Raw genomic sequence first — 19,952 nt, forward strand, 5'->3', positions numbered from 1 at the left:
GTGCCAGTAACCCCAACCTATGTTTAGAGTGTAATTTTGAAAGTGCCAGTAACTTTAATGTATGTTCCGAGTACTCTCAGGAGTATAAGAAGCCCAATTTTGATTCCAAGTTCTTTCTTGTAAGTTTTCAAAGATTCTCATCCAAGAATCTAGTTATTCTGCTCTTTTGCTGTGATTTTGAGGAAAACTGTATGTGTTTGTTTTTGAAGCAGTTTATTATAAATTGTACAGAGGCTTGTTGATGTATAGATGGTAATTGCTTCGTCTTGTTGTCCCCAGTGTATGGTATCTTCATGAAACCAGAGATCCTGGCCCTGTAAATGTCCACCTTAACATACCTTGAAGGCCCCAGAAGTGATGCATCCTGTTGAGCAGAGTAGTACCATCTCTGAGCAGAACAAGTTCCTCAAGTGTTCTTTTTCTTATTTTGTCCATTGTCCCCGCTGGAAGATGACCAGATCTAGATGTACCATCCTGGGGTCCTGCGTCTTCCTGAGAGGGTGTGGAGATCCAGCATCTATTCTAGTGTTGCCTGAAACCAGGTGAGAGAGTGACAAAACCTCAGCATCATCTTGGAGCACAAAATCACAATGGATAAACAAGTAAACCCCAACACCTCTTCCTGCCTCTTCATCCTATGTATGCTTCACAATATATTCTGTTGCTCCCCACTGACACCAGCCACATGGTCCTCATGACCAGGAGGCTGCATTATGGCAATGCACTCTATGACACTATTAAAAATCAAGTCATACCAACTCAATGCTAATTCAAACTGCTTGCCATGCATACAAAGCCCTCCATATCGGACCTGGCTATCTCAACCACTGCCTCAATTTACCCCAACCCTCCATGCAACGGTGCTCAGCCACACTTCACCTTGTCAAAATACTTTGCATCTGTAGGAACAAATGAGTTGAACACTCCTTCTCCAACATCACAGCCAGATCCTAAAACAACATTCCATACCTCTTCATCCCTTCTCAAGTTCTGCAAGAAGCTGAAGATCTGGTTATTCAGCTATGAGCCAGATAGGCTCACTCATCTGCTCCAGCACCTTGATACCCCTCAGTTGATTAGCATGCTACACAAATCCTCATAACATAACACAACATAACATAACATAACATAACATTTCGCAACAAGCCCTGGCAGCAATTTTGTTGGTTGGAAAAGGTAGCAAAACAAGCTATATTTGCCATATAAATCACTGGGCATTCTACTTTTAATAGCTGTCTTGAAGCTTTGGGGAGGTTTCACAGTATCACGATTTTACATTGAGTAGAATTGAGGGTGCTTTTTAAAAGGCTCCACTGGCTCAAGAAACATATTCTAAGTGTTACCTTGGAAGCCATTTTGAAACAGTTATCCACAAGGTAAATTTATCACCTTGCCTGAAATATCAGTGATAGGTACACTGTAGTCCAAAGTATACTGTACCACTAGACAAAGCTCGTTCAACATCTATGACAGGCTCACTTTATTAAACCTTTATCACTTTTATTAACTGTACCATACCTGTAGGATTGGCTCAAATTCCCTAGGTGCACATATTTCATAGACTATTATGCCAAATTTATCAAAAATGCTACTAGCAAAACTTCATGATTGTAGACTCTAATGAAGAAAAGTGTTAAGTATGTGTGAGGGCAATTAGTGTGACAAATTATTTGAATAACTTTAGCTGGAAATTACAACTGTCAAACCACTGAAACCTTTTGTTACCAATGATACCAACGATGCCAGCATCATCACTACTGATGCTTGTTTCCAAGACCTGAATGTGATGTTGATGCAAAGAAGGAGTTATGGTTAAGAAGGAATCATAGCTTTTGCTTCCTGGTCTTAGCAGAGTGCGCAGTCTGCATACCCTACCATTTATAAAAAAGTCCTTGCTTTATGGCTGAGCACTCAATATTCAGAAAAATTTGGGCCTCATTTATAAGGCTCTAGTGTCACACTGTGCCACCAGAGAGTAATTTTTTAATGCTCCAAAATATAATTATATTTTGCAAGTTTGCGCCAAAAAATGACACAAATGCGCCGCAAAAAAAGTAGAAATATAGGACTTAGACCCTCATAACCCTTTGTCCACATATGCTAGCCATGCCAAATTTACGATCTTTTTTTCGAACATCTGAGGGAGTCTAGAGGTACCCAGAGTTTGTGAGTTCCCCTGCAGGAGACCAAGAAATTAGCTAAAATACAGCTAAAAGCTTTTTTTTTTTTAAATGGGGAAAAAGGGCTGCAGATGCAAGCTTGTGGGTTTTTCCCTGAAAATGGCATCTACAAATGGTTTGCATTGCTAAAATCACCATCTTCCCAGCTTTCAAGAACAGGCAGACTTGAATATGAAAACCAAATTTTTCAACAAATTTTGACACTTTACTGGAACATATCCCATTTTTACTATTTTTTGTGCTTTCAGCCTCCTTCCAGTTAGATACAGAAATGGGTGTGAAACCAATGCTGGATCCTGGACAGCTAAACACAAGTAGAGAGACTTCTAAATTCAACAAGGGGTTATTTGTGTAGATCCTTGAAGGTTTTCCTTCAGAAAGTAACAGCTAAAACAAAAACAAATATTTAAATTAAAATTGAGGTGAAAAAGAGACATTTCTGTCCACGCCTTCTTCTATAACTTTTTACAGCTATGGCAGATTTTTTAAGGCAATATACTGCTACATCTGTTGGACGCTTCTGGTTGTGGGGATATATAGGGCTTGTAGGTTCATCAAAAACCCTCCGTACCCAGGGCCAATAAAGGAGCTGCACCTTGCAATGGGTTTTCATTGTATATCGGATATACAGCAATTTATTTGGTGAAACATAAAGAGTGAAACATAGGTATCATGGAAACCATTGCATTTCCAAAATAGGCACAAGATAAGGTGTTGAAAAGCAGTGGTTATTTGCACATCTCTGAATTCTGGGGTCTCCGTACGAGCATGTGAATTACAGGGCATTTCTCAAATAGACATCTTTTTTGTACATTGTCTTCCATTTGGAACGAACAAATGTAGAGACAAGAGGCAATAACACTTGCTCCTCTATTCTGTGTTTCCCTAAGTCTTTTGATAAAAATGGTACCTCACTTGTGTGGGTAGGCCTAATGCCCGTGACAGGAAACAGAGACATCAGATTTTTACATTGACAACTGATGTGTTTTTTGGTAAGTGCCCAGCTGTGGATTTTGGTCTCTAGCTCAGTCAGCACCTAGGAAAACCTACCAAACCTGTGCATTTTTTAAAACTAGACACCTAGGAAAATTCAGATTGGGGTGCCCTGTGGGGCTCTCACCAGGTTATGTTACCCAGAATCCTTTGCAAACCTCAACAGTTGGCAAAAAACCCACCTTTTCCTCACATTTCGGTGATAGAAAGTTCTAGAATCTGAGAGGAGCCACAAACGTCCTTCTAGCATTCCCCACACATCTCTTTATAAAAATGGTACCTCACTTGTGTGGGTAGACCTAGTGCCTGTGACAGGAAATGACCCAAAAAACTACAGGGCACATCAAAATTATCCAATACAAAACTACCTGTTTTTGTGGTGGAGGAGGACACCTGCGTTTTTGGTCCTGGGCTCAGCAGCCATCTAGGGAAACTTAACAAACCTAGACATTTCTAAAAACTAGACACCCAAGGGAGTCCAGGGAGGTGCTACTTGTGTGGATCCCCTAGTGCTTTCTAATTCAGAATCCTCAGCACACCTCAAATTTAACTAAAACTCTCACATTTTCCCCACATTTCTGTGTGGGATTACTGCACCAGTACAAATTTCCTACCACCCAATGCTCCCCTTAGTCTCCCGATAAAAATGATACCTCACTTGTATAGGTGGGCCAAGTGCCTGTGACAGGGAAGAGCCAAAAACTTGTGGAAATTAAGGGAGAACCAAAGCGTGTCCAAAAGAGCAGTTTGAAAAACAAAAGTCTTTAGGATGACAATTGGGGCAGAATATTTATTGATATATATGCAACAAGACTGGGTGGTAGGCATCTTGTGGATTCCTGCAGATTACAAAAGGTTCCTTCACCAAAATGTGGGAAATGTGTGATTTCAAGCAAAGTTGGCGGTTTGCAGGGCATTGTGGGTAAGAAATGGTGCTGGAGCATGTGAATCACACCACCCTGGACTCACCCAGATGTTTAGTTTTCAAATATGTCTAGGTCTCATACAGTTTTTCTACATGGCAGTTCCCCAAAGTCCAAAAAGTGTAGCCCTCACCATTCCAAGTGGGACAATTTTGAGAGTTAGACAAGTTCTCATGGCCCAAAAGTAAAACCAAAACCAAAGCCAATCTAATGTCCTGTTGCTTGCCATTGGGATAAGATCCTTTAGTGTGCAGAGGGAGAGCTGAAATATTATCACCACCCTCATCTGGGGTGGCACAAAACCATGCCCATACTGGTTGGTAGCCACCACCCCACTATTTTTTTTTTTATTCCCTGACAGCTGGTGCACTTTCTGCCCCCCCCAGGGAGTGGATCGGGGGTAATTGCTCCATCTGCCCACCGGTGGGCAGAGCAACTTTGTTCCCATTATGTAGGGTAGGGGTATGGACATACCAACAACCTCTTTTAAAAAAAAAAATCTTCCCCAAACAAAACACACACAAATCCCTGGTGCCTAAGTGGTTCTGAACCCCCTGGAGGCAGAACGGCCTAATAGAAATAGATTGATCTGCCCCCAACAGGGGCAGAAATGGCCCAAAATAAGTTTGACCCCAGGAGAGAGACCCTTGCCTAAGAAGTCGCTTATTGTTTCTCCCCAAGGGGGGCAGATATGTCCTAAAATAAATTTGTCCACAAGGGGAGGGACACTTGCCTAAGGGGTCGCTCCCCAAAGATCCCTGGTGCCTAGAGGTTTATGCCCCCTTGGGGGCAAATGGGCCTAATTAACATAGGCTGATCTGCCCGGTACGAGGGTAGAAATTTCCTTATTATTAAATGCCCCCCTTGGGGAGCAGCCCTTGCCCAAGGGGCCGCTCCCCTTCTTTGTTGACCTAAGGTAAACAAAATCTCTGGTGTCTAGTGGGAATTTCTGCAGCACGATCACTTTATGATCGTCCTGCAGAAATGCTCAGAAAGACACCAAATGAAAGGAAAAGCCTTTACTTTCCTTTGATGTCTCTCTGCCCGCCCCCACCCCTGATCGGAAGAGAAATGCTTGCATTTCTCTTCCGATCGATGGGGGCGACCTCTGATGAGGTCAGCGCACGAGCACGGGCTGATGTCATCAGACTTCACTGGGGAGGGGGGCGGGGTGGAAGGGGAAGCAATTCCCCTTCCATCTCTGCCCTGGGGAGGTGGGTGTTCTCCCCCCATGGGCCAGTGCCAGGATGTAACGGTTAAGTCCTAGGCACAGGAACACTGTGCCACGGGATGTAACCATTATGTCCCTGGCACATAGGAGGTTAAAAGGAAACATTTATACTATTGATTGTAAATAATGACCATGTTGCTAAGGTATTACTTTGTTGTCACTATAAAATTCTCAAGAAGCTATCAAGTTGAAGCAAAGTATACAGGAGTTTGATGAATGATTATCAACATTTAAGAGATATGTGTGAGAAATATAGTGAGTCTTTTAAGCAGAGTAGTGGCTGGCCTGGGACAGTCTGCAAGAAGCAGTGGTACATATGCCATATGAGTATCAACCTTGGACTATGAAATCATGTGTTACAGGAGAGAGAGATGCATACAGACTTGTCTAATGACCATAGTAATCTAAATCATTAACTTTGCAGGAAATAATGCCAATTACAATCATATTTTACGAAAAATAATACAGCCTTCTTAGGATCATGAATGAAATGTGTGAAAAATGGGCAAATTGGTTCATCTTCTATAGACAGCATGAGATGTAGCTAAGAATTCTTAAAGTTTAAACTCAGCTAACATCAATCTGATGAGATTGCTGTAATCTTTTGTTGCTTTTATTCTTTCCTTTCGTTTCAAGTTAAGAACATAACAAGTCAATTATACACAGCTGTCCTAAGTCTCTACATCCCACTATTATTTTAAATGAAGATGTGGTATTTTAGCACTTACACAGTCACATTATATTAGCTCTGGCCCAGAGGTCCGTGTCCTTTCACCTAGTTACATGTCATTTTTATTCCTCTTATTAATTTAGCAAAGCTTCATTTTGGCAGAGATGTTTTATTATTTTTTTCAGTTGACCCCCCCCAGACAGAATTATTTATTAATTTCTTTGCACAACATTTCCATCCTGTGCTCAACCCAAGGCTGAACATTAGAGTTTACTGGGTTTTGCTGGTTCAAAGAATACAATGTCCACCCTGCATAGAAAAATAGGAGTTGACACTTCAGGGCAGTCCTTACAACAACAGATGTTTTATTATGAGGGGCCATTCCAGCCAGCCATTCAGCCATCTATCCTGCAAGTTATCATCGCTGTTTCTGCTGAAACTCCCCGTCTTCCTTTCATCTTTGTGGGAGGACTCCCAGCACACCAGCAGACCTCTTCTCTACCTCTATCACACATATCGGGATTGGGTTTCCTTCCAGGGACTAGCCAGGCAGTTTAGAGTCAACACTGCTATTGCTCTCATGTAGAATCTTAGAAGTGCAGGTAGGGATTTTAGACTCACTATTGTGACAGTATGGTTGCACTTTTCCAGTGTTTCACTTTTCTAGTCACCACAATAATAGGTGTTGTGTTTCATTATCCAGATATTGGCAAATCATGGCTTTGTACATAGAAAGCAGTTGCTGCAATAATATGTATTGAATCAAGTCCTGCTTCTGTTTCTGTTTGCATGTATGAGATGTGTATAAATTAGAGAAAAGGGTAAGATCTGTTCTAACATGACTTCATGCACTAGGCTGCCAGAAATTATCTTTACACCTGGGTATTGGTGTGGTGCCACTAGATAGCCAAAAGGGTTAGACTGACAGCTGTCATAAAGAGTGGGCTCAGGCTCAGTCCCCCATGCTCGGAGGTGCTGATACCCTAAATCCAGCTGTCTTGTTCCTACAATGAAAGTCCTATGGCATGGTGGCACCAACATTAGCTAGGCATTACCATTAAGGATCTCCCAAGTATCTCTGCCTCATTACGTGCTAAGGGCACCCTAAGTAACTTATACAGAGATGTCCATGGTATTAGGGAATATCATCCTCAGCTAGATAGGTAGCACCTATTTGACAATTAGTGTTTCTATCTCAGAGCAATACTGTCTTGAATATGGCTGACCAACAATGAGACGTACTTGCAGCAAACATGCAACTCTCCCTCACAACACATTTAAGAAATAATGGCCTCACAGATGAGGAAGGAGAAGTTATTTTTTGTTGTTGAGGCACGTGCAGCACACAGAACTGAAATGTTCTATTCTTTGGTCAATTTCCAGCAGCAGATGGGAACACACACACAGTTCACCGCTGTACTCCAGCAAATGCACCCGCGCAATATAGTCCATACATGTATTTAGAAATACCACTATCTAATCAAGAACACCAAAATTGTTTTGATGGCACCCTACCACATGCTCTACAGAATGATAGATTAGGTCCTTTATGTGATGATGGTACTAAATGGACAAAATTGGCTACCTTTCACCACACCCTAATGCAGGTACGATGGTGGTAGCAGAAGGGCTTCACTGTGTTGTGTGACAGGACGAGAGAAGGAAAGTGTGGTATCTTCAAAGATACACCTCTCTCCTCCGCTCTCATTAGGGCTGGTGCAGAATTTTGCTGTTGAGTGCCATGCACACAGTGTTGTGCCATTGTGCATGGTCGTGTGTGTGTGTGAGTTTGAGATTGAATTACAAACATCCAGAATTCCCCTTAAAAATAATTTGTATCAATTTGCAGCACATATAACATATAAATTGACATCCTCATTTGTCCTGAATTCAAATTATTCAGAAAGGCTTTATACATCACAAATTATGGTTTCGGATCTCTGTTAAGTGTTGTGAGGATTATCTTTTATATGTCTTGGAAACTGTAACTTGATCTGACAATGCATATTGCTTTCTGTTCGAATATGTACCACCACTTGGAAACAATAGAGCTTGTATGCAAAGTTAAATTCATACATGGAAATCTAATCATGTGTAAATCTACTCCTGCAATAGTAAATATATAGGATTTTTTAAAAAATTCTGAGTGTAAAGTTACACCCCAGATTGAGCCTCCCACATCCGGATTTATGGCTGTAAAATACTACTTGTAACTTTCTATGTGCAGTTTATGTATGGTAAAGATGTGTACCCTTGCTCTGAGTGCCAACTGTAATGTTGTCTGAATCCCTTATGCTGATTTTCTTGTCTTAAGGCAAGCATAGATCACACATGTTCACCATGACATAGGGCAGTCTCATGGATTGGAATCTTGTCAGACCAGGAGGGGTGCCCTAAGCAATTCCCTCATGGTGGTGGAAGGCCACCAGAGATTAAGCAGCATGAGTGGAGTGGTGGCAGCATGATCAGTGCTAGTGAATGGGATCCTGTCTCTGGAGTGAGGCCTACAGGCTTACTCACCTTTTAAAAGTTCTGCTGCTGTTTTCTTAACTCACACTTGGCGTATATCTAGTGATGTGGAGTACCGCACAGTGTGGGTGTAGTGACTCTGCACTGGTTATATGCATTCTTAGGAAGGGTACAGTACAGGGATAGAACAGTACTCTACAGCGCATGTATGGTTAGTATATGTACTGGGTGTATGTATGCCTATGAGCAATATACAACATGAAAGATGCAATTTTGTGAAGTGCGATTGCAATGAAAGAATGTGCGCGGTATATCTGTACTTGTGTGAAGTACAAAACATGAAAGGTGAAGTGTTATGCAATGTGCTTATGGTGAGTGTATGCTGACAGTGTGTGTGTTTATAAAATACACACCCTGGTTAAAGATAGAAAAGCTTCAGTGCTGCACAGAACAAGCAGACTGCATGTGTGTCCCGAATGCATGTGCCCATGTAAGGTAATATTGTTGGACCGAAAGTGTGCCTTCCGTGGTACATTACATGGAGGAACCTGGGTTCCATTTTGGGCAGCCCAGGCCTCCCTTGTGAAAACATGAAGAGGAGAAGAATCTCCCAGACATGTTTGCGTATTGCTGAAATCCTGTGGACTGGGTGGGGCACACACTGGAGGGAAAAAGAAGACACTCCCTTTACACTTTAAAAGACTACTCTTTGATTCAGTGATAGATCACAAGGAAGGAGCCTGGACACACCTCAGGAAGGGAGATGGGGCTCATAAAGGAATCACAAAGAGTACGGCTCGGGGTCTGGGAATAAACTTTTGATGTACATATCACTGTGGCTGACACCTAGGTGCAAACTCTAGTCACTCCCATGAAGAGTGTTGTGATTCAATCAGCTTCAGAGTTTTGCCTACTGTGACAGACATCTTTCATGAGGAAAGAAGTAAGAGAGAAGTGTCCACTTCAAAAGAAGCAAGATCCCAAGGAAAAACGTCCATAATTCAGAGCCTAAATTACATTTGGTCTCTGGATAAAGGCAATTAGAATGGGAGGCTTTCTTCCCCAAATTGTTCATTTAATAAGCAGACAGACAGGCTATGTGAGAAGGACAAGCTCTGGAAGACTACTGCTGTTTACCAGAACTAGGGGCAAACACTTATTAGTCACCCTGCTGTGTGAGGGGAAATCACATTGAGAACTCAAGATCACCTGTCCTGGAACCTGGAGCACCAGCGCCTGCCTGCTTACCAAGACAGTTCTGCCCGGTGAGGAAGAAAAGAGCATTGGAGGGAGCAGGATCCAGACAGGAGCCCTACCATGAGGACTTCCCATGAGAGGTGTGAGTTTTTGGCTGAGGACTCGTCGGACCGTAGTCCCTGTGCAGGATCGTTTTCAGCAACCCTTGTACACCAGGAGAGGGCCACCTTAAACTGAGCTGAGCATTGAGCTCCTTGAGGATCTCACTAAATCTATACGTCTGTGATGCGATGGCCCCATATGCTAGAGGGAGCCACCAGTAAACTTACCACTTTAAGGAATGCCAAGACTGTCTGGGCCCGGGAACTTGTTCTGGAACAGCGGCAACCCCATATGCCAGAAAGAGTTACAGGTACAAAGAGTACCACAGGATTAGACTGCTACCCGAAAAATGGATTGTGGCTACAATCAGCAGGTGTGACCTACACTGCGAAGAAACAACCCCAACTCACAGTGAGGACTGCCGGAGATGCCATGGATAGCATCACACCCTCATTAGTCCCAATTGGGATCTGAGGAAAGGATTCTTCCCTCACATTGAGTAAAAGCCAACTTACTGAGTCTTCATGAGCTGGGAGCTGCTCGGGCAACTGAGAGACCTACCAACAGTGCCATTCAGTAGAGCAAGCCTGTGTCCCTCGGTACTTCTCTGTGGGCCATAAGCAGTCCAGATTCTCTGAATTGAGCAAGACTTGAGGAAGGGTATTGAAGGCACCTTTTGCACCGCTGAAATCTTCTGTGATGCGAGAGTGAATAAGACATGAATAAAGCCAGTTGAGCACTGGGGGACTTGCTGCTAATGGTGCTGCAGCACCATAGAGACTTTTGACGAAGAGTCAAAAAGAAACTCTTGAGTATGGCCTAATAGTGAGCATTCCCTGGGTGTGGCCACCAGTCAATGTGCACCTAGGGAAACCTAGCAAACCTGTGCAGTTTTGAAAACTAGACACCTAGGGGTATCCAAGATGGGGTGACTTGTGGGTCTCTGACCAGGTTCTGTTACCCAGAATCCTTTGGAAACCTCAAAATGTGGCCAAAAAACACTTTTTCCTCTCATTTCGGTGACAGAAAGTTCTGGAATCTGAGAGGAGCCACAAATTTCCTTCCACCCAGTGTTCCCCCAAGTCTCCCAATAAAAATGGTACCTCACTTGTGGGGGTGGGCCAGGTGCCTGCAACAGAAAAAGGCCCAAAATTTGTAGAGATTGAGGGGATAGCACAGCGAGTTAATAAGCACATATTTTTATACTATACATCTTTTAGGCTGACTCTGCTTTGGGGACACATGCAAGTGAGGTATAATTTTACTTGGAGGACTGAGGGGAACGCTGGGTGGTAGGAAATTTGTGCTCCAGCGGTGATCCCACAAAGAAAAGTGAGGAAAGTATGATTTTTTATGCAAATGTTGAGGTTTGCCGAGGAGTCTGGGTAAGAAAATGTTGGGGGATCCAGGCAAGCCACACCTCATTGGACTCCTTGGGGTGTCTATTTTTAAATCATGTCTGGGTTTGGTAGGTTTCCCTAGATGAAGGCCGCACCCGGGACCAAAACCATACCAAACACAGGTAGTTTTGCAATAGATCATTTTGGTGTGTCCACATACTTATGTGATGTTCCAAACACTAAAATTGTGAAAAGAAATGCACTTAGGTTATGTTAAAAAGACCCCTCACCCACCAACTAAGTTGGTGGCATGCTTCATCATCGGGGTCGCACCCGAGGCACCTAGCATGTCACAGGTGTGCTGTGACGCCTTATAACAGCGGAGCAGGTTTTGTCATTTTTACCACACATACTAGTTGGATTTGTCACGAGGGTGAATGATGGTTCAGTGGATCACATTTTACTAACAAGAGATTTCACAAAAATGAAATACACTGTTAATAAATGAAAGGCCAAAAAACTGAACCAACGACTCACAGCTCGTGAGCTGTAAAGCCAAGGCAAGGCACCAACCGCTTTACAGTCCATTTTCACACACCTTTCATACATGACATGCACAAGACTATTCCCACCCCCAGCCACGGGCCCAGCACATTACAACACTTGCATTGACAGGCAGCGCCACTCAAGGGCCCATCACTTACATACGCCCACATGCCTGATACAGCAATCACACCAGCTGATGGGAGTGTGTGGACTGGTGTTTGGCTGGCAGTGTGTTGCAGTAGCCAACAGCAAGTCAATATGTACACCGTCAGCCAAGAACCACTCCACACACAATGGCATCACTTTTTTTTTTTTAACAAAGAAACCACTAACTAATTAGAAATCATTACAAAACTACAAACACAAAAGCTCTAAGTACATGACAGAAATGGCAACCATGAAACTGAACACATGAAAATACAAAACAGGCAGTTTACACTGATGGTTGTTCTCAGTAATTCTTCTGGGTGTGGTAATTCTTAGAACAACGACCCACACACAGCCCAGGCTCTGAAGGACAATCTGGGCAGTACATTCGAGTTTCCCTCCGGATACCTCTTCGAAAACACAATCTACATTTCTTAGCTTTAAAGTCTTTTTTGGGTGTGGGAGGAATGTGCTCAGCAAAGTGGCGATCTTTCAATCTAGCCACATCCTCCACCACTGCTTCTCTAGGAACTCTGGCCTGTTCCACCCCAATAAGGCTCTCTATCACTGACTCCTGAAATTTCACAAATGTCATCTTTGACTCTGGAGACCTATCCTTAAACACAATAAAAGCATTAAAAGTTGCTAAGTGGAAGAGGTGAATTGCTAACTTCTTATACCAAACGTAAGACTTACGAACAGCAGTATAAGGTTCCAACCTTTGATCAACTCTAGCCACACCTCCCATGTGCTTATTATAATCTAAAATGCACACAGGTTTGCGCACTTCAGCAACCTGGCCCCAAAGAGTCACAGGGGAAATACTCTCATCATGGATGGTAGTTAGCATGTAGACATCCATCCTGTCTGAAAATGTCAGAGCTAGCAGCTCATCATTCCGCAAGGCACTGCACTGTCTCCTCTCAAGTTTTTTACAGACAAGCTCCCTTGGATAACTTTTCCGGTTACAACAAATTGTGCCACAAGCAACAGTGTCCACTCTGAACAATTCCTTGAACAACTGCACTCCAATGTAGAAGTTATCCACACACAAATGGTGACCTTTGTTGAACAGTCGTCTACCAAGTTCCCACACAATTTTCTAAGTAACTCCAAAAGTGGGAGGACAACCAGGGGGGTCAATACTGGAATCCCTACCAGTGTAGACACGGAAATGATATACATATCCTGTACTACTCTCAGATAGCATGTACAATTGAATTCCATACCGTTCCCTCTTGCTAGGAATGTACTGTCTAAAAAACAAACGACCCTTGAAGAGGACCAAAGACTCGTCCACAGCTATTTCTTTGCCTAGAACATAGACCTCTGAAAACTGATCTACAAAATGATCAAGGACAGGCCTAATCTTAAAAAGATGGTCAGAATCAGGGTGATCTCGTGGCAAGGCTAATGCATTGTCAATAAAATGCAGCATCCTAAGAAGAAGCAAATACCGATTATGACTCATGGTTGCAGGAAATATAGCTGTTGCCATCAAGGGACTAGTAGACCAATAAGAAACAAGTGACGGCTTCCTTATCAACCCCTTCAAAAGAGTCAAACACAAAAACCTTTTCATCTCCTCCAAATTTGTGGGAATCCACTGGGTAGCTCTAGAGTGTGGCCTAAGCCTAGCAGTGTTGACCCTCAAATACTGCTCCGCATACAAATTAGTCTGCTCAACAATCTCTTCCAAAAACACATCATCCACAAATAACTCAAAGAAATTGACAGGCAAAAAGTTCACTGTATTGACTCTACACCCCGGGAGACCAGTAAAGGCAGGCATCTCTGGCTGTTCCATGTTTGGGGCAACCCAGAGTTCAGGTCTTCTAACAGGAAACCTTGGCACATCAGTGTCCTCCTCTGAAACAGGCCCTTCATCTGCACTGAGTGTGGCTTCCTCATCAGAAGATTCCTCTCCGACAGAAGATTCCCTTCCTCCTCTGCCTCAGATACAGAGTCCGTCTCGTAATCATGATCAGACAATGACTCAAAAAGCATACCAACCACCTGCTGAGCAGTCATCCTACGGCTAGCCATGATCTTTCCTATGAAAATTTACTGGACAAATGCACCACCAACAACCAGCACTGTGTGAGATAAGTAATAAAGTGTAGCTTTCTTAGTAAGAGTTATAAACTCAAAAACTATACCGCTCACTTGCCTGAAAAAGCTTGAATCACCAGCAACTACTCTGCACAGACACAGCAATCACCAATGATATCCCACTAAAAAGAAAGAAAGAAAAGCGAATTAGAAATAAGACAACACAAATATCATTGTGCACAAATCTAAGGACAATTTCACACAAACCTGCATTTAGTACACCACCTACAAACATGTCATTCATGCATGGCAACAATACTCCTTTGGAGTAAATTGCTTTGACTTACCTAAAACATGCAACTATGCAAACCGCAGGTCAACCACCGCCAAAACCGCAAGGAGCCACAGCAAAGAAAGCAAAAGCTTTGAACTAGAACAAAAAGGAGGAAACAAAATTATCACAAATGCAAATACTTTGTCAGTTGACAAACATCCCTCCATCAAGTATTTAGAAATTGGTGCCTAAGTGGATTCTGCAATAGGGGCAGATGGGCCAACTAAAAAATAGGCGTATCTGCCCCAAGGAGGGCAGAAAATACCTTAAGTAGTGTGTCCCCAAGGGGAGCGACCCTTGCCCAGGGGCCACCCCTTAAATAAATAAAAAAACACACACACACTTTCCCTGGTGTCTGAGTGGCTTCTGCCCCCTTGGGGACAATGGGCCTAAAAAAACCAATAGGCCCATCTGCCCCCAAGGGGGGCAGAAATGGCCAACAGTTCCATGCCCCCCTTGCCCAAGGGGATGCCTCCCCATGTAAATAAACATTAAAATATCCCTGGCGATCTAGTGGTTTCTGCCTCCCTTGGGGGCAGATCAGCCTAAAAATAATAGGCAGATCTGTCCCCAAGGGGGGCAGAAATGGCCTTGTTATACATGCCCCCAAAGGGGGGGCAACCTTTGCCCATGGGGCCACCCCCCATCCACTAACACCCATTACCCCTGGTATCTAAGTGGCTTCTGCCCCCCTTGGGTGCAGATGGGCCTAAAATAAATAGGCCATCTTCCCCGCTTGGGGGCAGAAATGTCCAACAGTTCAATGGTCCCCTTGGCGGGGCGCTCCTTGCCCAAGGGGACGCCCCCCACATAAATAAACATACAAAAAAAATCCCTGGCGTTCTAGTGGTTTCTGCCCCCCTTGGGCGCAGATCAGCCTAAAAATAATAGGCCAATCTGTCCCAAGGGGGGGCAGAAATGGCCTTGGTACACGTGCCCCCAAAGGGGGGGGGTGACCCTTGCCCACGGGGCCTCCCCCTCCACTAACACACACACACACACACACTATCCCTGGTATCTAGGTGACTTCTGCCCCACTTGGGGGCAGATGGGCTTAAAAAAAATAGGTCCATCTGCCCCTAAGGGGGGCAGAAATGGGCAACAGCTTAATGCCCCCCAGGGGGGGTGCCCCTTGCCCAAGGGGACGGCCCCCCACATAAATAAACATATTTAAAAAATCCCTGGCATTCTAGTAGTTTCTGCCTCCTTTGGGGGCAGATCAGCCTAAAAAAAATAGGCTGATCTGTCCCCAAGTGGGGCAGAAATGGCCTTGGTACAAGTGTCCCTAAAGGGGGGGTGACCCTTGCCCAAGGGGCCGCCCCCCCTCCACTAACACAGACACACACACACTATCCCTGGTGTCGTAAGTGGCTTCTGCCCCCCCTTGGGGGCAGAATTGGCCAACAGCTCAATGCCCCCCTCACATAAATAAACATATTTAAAAAATCCCTGGCGTTCTAGAGGTTTCTTCCCCCCTGGGGGGCAGATCAGCCTAAAAATATTAGGCCGATCTGCTCCAAGGGGGGCAGAAATGGCCAACAGTTCATTGCCCCTCCCACATAAATAAACATGTTTACTAAAATCCCTGGTGTTCTATTGGTTTCTGCCCCCCTTGGGGGCAGATCAGCCTAAAAATAATAGGCTGTTCTGCTCCCAAGGGGGGCAGAAATGGCCACAGATAACATGCCCCCAAAATGGGAGCAACCCTTGCCCAAGGGGCCGCTCCCAAACAACAGAATAGAGCAATATTGAAAAAAATAATTCCCTGGGGTCTAGTGGTTTCTGCCCCCCTTGGGGATAGATCAGCCTAAAAATAATAGGCCGATCTGTCCCCAAGGGGGGCAGAAATGGCCTTGGTACACGTGCCCCCAAAGGGGGGGGTGACCCTTGCCCAAGGGGCCGCTCCCCCTCCGCTAACACACACTATCCCTGGTGTCGTAAGTGGCTTCTGCCCCCCTTGGGGGCAGATGGGTCTACAAAAAATAGGCCCATCTGCCCCTAAGGGGGGCAGAAATGGCCAACAGTTCAATGCCCCCCTTGGGGGGGCGCCCCTTGCCCAAGGGGACACCCCCCCACATAAATAAACATATTTAAAAAATCCCTAGCGTTCTAGTGGTTTCTGCCCCCCATGGGGGGCAGATCAGCCTAAAAATAATAGGCCGATCTGCCCCCAAGAGGGACAGAAATGGCCAACAGTTCAATGCCCCCCTCACATAAATAAACATATTTAAAAAATCCCTGGCGTTCTAGTGGTTTCTTCCCCCCTGGGGGGCAGATCAGCCTAAAAATAATAGGCCGATCTGCTCCAAGGGGGGCAGAAATGGCCAACAGTTCAATGCCCCTCCCACATAAATAAACATTTTTACTAAAATCCCTGGTGTTCTATTGGTTTCTGCCCCCCTTGGGGGTAGATCAGCCTAAAAATAATAGGCCAATCTGCCCCCAAGAGGGACAGAAATGGCCAACAGTTCAATGCCCCCCCACATAAATAAAAAAAAATTCTAAAATCCCTGGTGTTCTAGTGGTTTCTGCCCCCCTTGGGGGCAGATCAGCCTAAGAATAATAGGTCTGCTCCCAAGGGGTGCAGAAATGGCCACAGGTAACATGCCCACAAAATGGGAGCGACCCTTGCCCAAGGGGCCGCTCCCAAACAACAAAATAGAGCAACATTGAAAAAATAAATCCCTGTGGTCTAGTGGTTTCTGCCCCCTTGGGTGCAGATCAGGCTAAAAATAATAGGCCGATCTGCCCCAAGGGGGGCAGAAACGGCCACAACAAACATGCCCCCCAAATGGGCATTGGGCAAGGGCCACTCCCGACACACATAGCACAATAAAACAAAAAAATCCCTGGCGTCTAGAGGGAATTCCTGCTGCCCGGTCGCCATGCGATCGGGCAGCAGGAACGCTCAAAGAGACACCGGGGGAAAGGAAAAGCCTTTCCTTTCCCCCGATGCCTCTTTGTTCCAAATCCCCCACCCGCCAGAGGAGAAACTCACGTGTTTCTCCCTCGTCGCACTGGACGTCATAACGGGGGGGGGGTGGGATGGTGGGGGTGGAAGGGCTTCCCCTTCCATCCCTGCCTTGGGAGGGTTGGGAGGGAAGCCACAGAGTGAGCGCCAGCGCTCCCTCTGAGCTCAGTGCAGAGGACTTAATGGTTACATCCTCGGCACATGAGCACTGTGCCGTGGGACGTAACCGTTACGTCCGTGGCACAGAAGCGGTTAAGATTAAGAGGAAACTCATCAGGAGGCTTGGAAACGACAGAGGGTGACAGCCGCAAACTTAAAACAGGAGTAATCAGACTCTGGTAGAGTACTGGACAGACTCGAGGCAGGAGTTGACTCATACTAACTAACTCCAACATGAACTAACGCTAGGTCTCCAAAGTTCATCACTAATTAAAAATATTCATGATCCGTTGATTGGTCCTTCACGTGGACTCATTTCTACACACAAGACTCGGGCCCTCATTACAACACTGGCGATAAATCCCACTTACCGCCGTGCTGAAGGCCGCCAACATACTGTGGCTGCAGCGGAAATCCGAGACAGGTATTACGACCCACATCTCGTAAACACCCACACAAGTCCACCACACCAAAGGTCAGTGATAAACTGGCGATACCAAAACCTACACCATCATGACAACAGTAGTTCAGCAGTTCACCCACACTATCACGCCACACGAATCAACGCAGAGGTCTTTCAACCGCGGTAATCCATTGGCGGTACACACCGCCGCACTCAAAATACACACACATTTACAAAACACAACCACATTGGACAATTCCAAATACACACTTGACACACATACACACACCACACCCACACACCCATACCACTATAGAACACACACACACACATTACCCACAACCGCTTACAATGACGTTTTTGTGAAGACGCACAGAAAGAGAGAATAGCAAAACCCCATACCAGCATCCACAGGCACATAAAACCATCACTCATACAACATCCACACACCTCAAAGAACACACACCAACACATCACACAGCACAACAAACAGCACCTCGCACATCACCCACACCACATTATGGCACCCCAAAGACACCCCAGGTTTTCTGAGGAGGAGCTCAGGGTCATGGTGGAGGAAATCATCTGGGTAGAGCCACAGCTTTCCAGGACCACAGGTGCAGCAGACATCCATTGCTAGGAAGATGGAGCTATGGCGGAGAATCGTTGACAGGGTCAAAGCAGTGGGACAGCACCCCAGAACACGGGATGACATCAGGAAGAGGTGGAATGACCTATGGGGGAAGGTGCATTCCGTGGTTGCAAGACACCAGGTAGCAGTACAGAGGACTGGCGGTGGCCCCCACCTCCTCCCCCACAACTAACAACAAGGGAGGAGCAAGTCTTAGCAATCATACATCTTGAGGACCTCGCAGGAGTAGCAGGAGGACTGGACTCTGGTAAGTCATATCTTTACTACTACATCCCCTGCCCCACCTGCATGCCATCACATACCCCAACCCTCACCCCATCACTCCAACACCTCACATATGCCCCACCATCACAACCCACCCATCCCAATACCAAGCTCTGCATGCAACACCTATGCATGGACCACCATCACCAAAGCATGTCCAGTTCAGATAGCCACCCAGACCCCAAAATCACTAATCACACAAGGGCAAACACAATAATGCAGGCACAGGAGTAGAGGGTAACTCACCCATTGCACAAGATGGCACACACAGATACAATAACTATGCATTTACACACCAACAGGACCCATACCCAATGTCACCGGACAGGAGGTGCCAGACATATCCAGTCCACCCACAGAGGAGGCCCACAGTGACGACAGCAGCTCTGCACACCTGGATCAAGATGACCAGCCCGGCCCATCAGGGACCTCTGGACAGTCGGTTCCCCTGCACAGTCACAAAGCACCACTGAACCTCCCCCCTCGGGTAACACCACCACAGCACCCACACAGCGGGCCCATCCCTCTGTCCCCAGGACACGGCAATCAGCAGCGTGTCCACCACTACAGGGACCCCAGGCAAACCCACCAACCCAAGACAATCAGGGACCGGGGGTCAGTGGCAGTGGGCACACGGTTCAGGGGACAGAGGCACAGGATAACAGGGAAACTGGGAGGACTGCTGTGTGACAGGGAGAGGAGAGGCCCAGGGAACCCACTCTCCACGAGGCACTCTCCAACATCATGGGAGCATACCATCATTCCCAGGAGACCATGGGCACGGTACTGGCCAAGTTTCAGGAGACCCAGCGGCTGCAGGAAAAACAGTATTTGGGGATCAGGGAGGACTTGAAGTCCATCAACACCACCCTGGTCACCATTGCAGGGGTGCTGGCAGATCTTGCCAACACCATGAGGGAAACAGTGGCACACAAACGGGCCCCTGATGCTAGCCTGAACGATGAATAGCCCTCCACCTCCACCTGCGCTAGTGGACAGGAGGTCCTGCCACAGGACCAACAGGACACCAGCAGCCCACCCCCTGCAGAAGGAGAACCAGCCCGCAAACGGTCCCTGAGATCCAGGAACAAGACAGAGAACATTGCCAAGACCCCTGCCAGGAAATAACACTCTCCTGATTGTCACCCTTTTGTCCCACTTTGTCACCCTGACAACTTTGAACTGCTATTACTCCACTTCCTCTGCCCCCTTGGACAATGCACCTGTGATACCAAGAGACTGGACTCTACCATGCAAATTCCTGCACCATCAACCCAGCCCATTGCACAGCCCCCTCCTCTTATTAGCACAGAAATAAC

The sequence above is a fragment of the Pleurodeles waltl genome, chromosome 2_1 (assembly GCF_031143425.1).
Source record: "Pleurodeles waltl isolate 20211129_DDA chromosome 2_1, aPleWal1.hap1.20221129, whole genome shotgun sequence".
Lineage (NCBI taxonomy): Eukaryota > Metazoa > Chordata > Amphibia > Caudata > Salamandridae > Pleurodeles > Pleurodeles waltl.